The sequence below is a fragment of the Oryzias melastigma genome, linkage group LG2, assembly GCF_002922805.2.
Source record: "Oryzias melastigma strain HK-1 linkage group LG2, ASM292280v2, whole genome shotgun sequence".
In the NCBI taxonomy this organism is placed as follows: domain Eukaryota; kingdom Metazoa; phylum Chordata; class Actinopteri; order Beloniformes; family Adrianichthyidae; genus Oryzias; species Oryzias melastigma.
The window spans coordinates 19,358,968-19,362,946 of NC_050513.1; the positions used below are offsets into that span (position 1 = coordinate 19,358,968).

General features: G+C 38.9%; 1 long non-coding RNA gene across 1 annotated transcript in view; it reads right to left on the reverse strand.

Moving 5' to 3' along the window:
• Positions 1-3,692, reverse strand: part of LOC112156717 — an 8,590-nt gene extending 4,898 nt beyond the window's left edge. Inside the window, exons 1-3 of the long non-coding RNA XR_002921029.2 lie at positions 3,625-3,692; positions 2,270-2,409; positions 1,796-1,966 (exon numbers count right to left, since the gene is read on the reverse strand). This is a non-coding gene — a long non-coding RNA (uncharacterized LOC112156717). The remainder of the gene's footprint in view (positions 1-1,795; positions 1,967-2,269; positions 2,410-3,624) is intronic.
• Positions 3,693-3,979: the final 287 nt, after the last annotated feature.

Sequence of the window (3,979 nt, forward strand, 5' to 3'; positions counted from 1 at the left end):
CAGAACCGATCACTAAAACCTCTGTTTTGTCCTGGTTGAGCTGTAAAAAATTTAAATTTAATTACATACTTTGAGTTCATTTTATTTATTTACATTCTTCCATTTCATTTTTTTAAATTTATGTCATTCATTATTTCTTTCAATTCATTCTGTTCTTCCATTTTCTTAATTTAATGCCATTACTTCATTTAATTACTTTAATTTATTCCATTCTTATACTTCACTAATTTTATTTCTGTCACCCATTTATTTCATTTGATCATTGGTGTGATTTTTTTTCATCAATTTTATTTTATGTATTTCATTTTCCCATTTTATGTAATTTATTTCCATTCTTCAATTTTGTTTGTCATTCGTTCATTTTATTTTATTCAATTAAGTCAATAATGTATGCACAGCTGTGCCATATTATTACGCTGATTCGACCATAATATTATTGCTCAGGTGTGTTATAGTATGCTGATAAGACCCCATGATTATTGCACAGGTGTGCCATATCAAGATGGTGGTTAGAGTAATTTTTCACAGTTGTGCCATATAAAGATGGTGAGTAGAGTGATTATTGCACAGGTGTGCGGTATCAAGATGATAATTAGAGTGATTATTGTGCAGGTGTGCCATATCAATATGGTGATTACAGTGAATTTTGCGCAGGTGTGCCATATGAATATGGTGATTAGAATTTGATTTCACAGGTGTGCCATATCATGCTGATGAGACCCCGTGATTATTGCACAGGTGTGCGGTATCAAGATGATGATTAGTGATTATTGCGCAGGTGTGCGGTATCAAGATGATGATTAGTAATTATTGTGCAGGTGTGCCATATCAATATGGTGATTAGAGGGAATTCTGCCCAGGTGTGCCATATCAATATGGTGATTAGAATATGATTAATTCACAGGTGTGCCATATCATGCTGATGAGACCCCGTGATTATTGCACAGGTGTGCCATATAAAGATGGTGATTAGAGTGATTATTGTACAGGTGTGCCATATTAATATGCTGATTCGACCATATTATTATTGCACAGACGTGTTACAATATGCTGATGAGACCCCATGATCATTTCACAGGTGTGCCACATCAACATGGTGATTAGAGTGTTATTAATGCACAGGTGTGCCATATCAAAATGCTGATGAGACCGCATGGTTAGTGCACAGGTGTGTCTATGACCTGTCGCCTGCAGCATGCCCATAGACAAATGTGCATGATAATTTCCTCTACTATGACTATGGACTATGACTGATATGTTTTGTGTCCCATTTTTCGCTCTTAGACGGCTCCTATCCACCTGTAAAAGGAATGTTGACTAGACAGTGTCCAGTGCATGTTCACCAGCAAGAGTGTGGCGTAAAAACAGCATCACCTGTATGTTATAAGTTTGTGTAGCTTCCATTATTCTTACAAATACATTTACCACACATGTGAAAATGGTACATTTAATTTTTTACGACATCAGTTGAGGCCTGTAGAGCCACCAAGACACACCTGTGCTACACTTACGATGTTTCTGCTCCTCTATGACCTTCCACGGGCTCGTATAGGTCAGTGACCATGTGACTAAGGTTTAGGACCATGTGATTGGCTGCTATTTGAACAACAGTTTTGGTATAGAACAACCAAAAGTAGATCAGTGAACTCAGACAGACTCATTATTCGTGTTGTAGTTAACAAACAGAGTCAGCTGGGAGTCACTCTGACTCTTCAGAGCTGCCGTTATTTTCTATTTTTTTCGTTCCTTCAAAGCAGATTGGGACTAAAATGGTAGAGCGAAGCTGCTTACTCACGTTGGCGTGACTCGTGGCCTTGGCGGCGTACATGAAGCCGCTCCTACTTGAGCCTGATGCGTGGCCGACTTCCATGAGTCGCAGGGATTTGGAAAAGGGAAAACGGCGACGACTTTTCATTTTCCTTCCTCTGCCCTCCAGTGAAGAACCAACCGTTTGCATGTTTGAATACTAGTGGAAAAAAATAACCGGGAGTCAAAACAGGATAGTTTTTAACCAAATTTATGGGTATTAAAGCTGCAAGTCTTCTTTCTGGGTTATTTTTGCATCTTTAGGGAATTCTTTTAGACATGAAGCAGTCAGACATGAAGAACTGGGAAAAAACCTGCAGCTCCGTCAGTTTAATTACGACCCATCCATATTTAATCATCTGAAATGAGTCCCGTGTGGTTTCTCTGTGAATTAATCAACCAAAGAAGAGACAAAAAAGATGTGAGGAAGAGAAATCAGATGAATCCAGATGTATACAGTCACCTGGTTGACCCGATGGAGGGAAGCGCTCTGAAATCGGTGGACGCCTGGACTGGGAATCGCCACAAGACCGAGACACTCATCTGAAGACTGGTAGCTCCCTCTAGTGGACGGGACTCGCTACAACCTGAAGTGAGGTCATTCTGTGCAGAAATAAAAGGAGAAAAATAATTTACAGAAACACAATGCTAACACAAACAAAAACACAGTCGGACAGTCCAATAGAAAAAAGGAATAACAACAGGAAGACAACAGAAACACAAGAGTAACACAACATCAGAATACATGAAGGGATAACAACAAAAACACAACAAAGACACAAGGGTAATACAAGATCAGATTATGAAACAGAAATTATGGAATAACAACAAAAACACAACAAAGACACAAGGGTAAACGAAATCAGATTATGATACAAAAAATTGAAGGAATAACAACAAAAACACAACAAAGACACAATGGTAACACGACACAAGAATACGAAACATATACAAAGAAATAGCAACAGAAACAAAACAAAGATAGAAGAGTAACACAACAACAGAGTACATTACAAACATTAGGAAAAACCAAAAGAAACACAACATAAACACAAGGGTAACGCAACACTGAAATACAATACAAGAGGAGCACAACACCTTGTGATACAATGATGGAATAACAACAGAAACACAACAAAGACACAATGGTAACACAATACAAGAATACTATACAAACATGAAGAAAAAACAACTGGAACACAACAAGGGTAACACAACACCACTAAGGCATAACAACATTAACACAACGGAATTATGGGAGAAGCACAACTTATGAACAACATTAGAACAAAGACACAACACAAGAACAAATCATTGACAGGAACCCAAAAACATACAACAACACAAGAGGAACGCAACAAAGAAAAAGTACAACAGGAAAAAGTTACAAAGACAACATGAACACAACACCAACACAACTAAAGCATGCTGTGTTCCTGTTGTGTCCTTGGATTGTTTCCACTCATATGAGCGCCTTGTTCCTGTGTTGTGTTTTTGTCGTTCTGGTGTTGTGTTTCTGGCTTGTTCCAGTTTGTGTTCCTGTGTGCTTGATTCTGATGTTGTGTTAGTCGTTGTGTTTGGACAGTTGGACTTCATGTTTTTTTATGATTTTATTGAGTTTTTTTTATTTATTCCTGAGCCGTTTTGGTTTCTTTTGCCTGCAGAGTTTTATTTGACACCATCATATTTGCATGCAGAGGCAAACAAAGAGGTAAAACGCCGCTTTTGGTGGCGCCGCGCGCTCTCAAAGAGAGCAGCGAACCTTGAAGGAAAGCGGCGGCAGGAGTTTACGGCAGCAGGAATATCAAACCGACTCACAGGACCCGTCGGCTTCAGTCGGTCTCCGGCGCTGGTGATGGGGGGGGGGCTCTGCGGCCTCATCCCCCAAAAGTCATTTTTAGTTAAAAAAAAGATTTGTTTTCTAATAAAATACGTAAATCAAGAAATATGCCTCCAAAATAAAAAAAAGATTTTGACTTCTTGTTTTACTTTTGGTCATTTTCAGATATACCGTCATGGTATCAGTCTATAAAGAGGTTGTTCCTTTGAAAAAGACAAAAAAAACTCCACTTCCACGTCTCCTTTGGGAAGATATCGTAGACACGATCTCCCTCTGATCTGTGCAGAAGACGTCAAAATGTCAAACGTGCAGCCAGGTACCTGACGAGTGCTC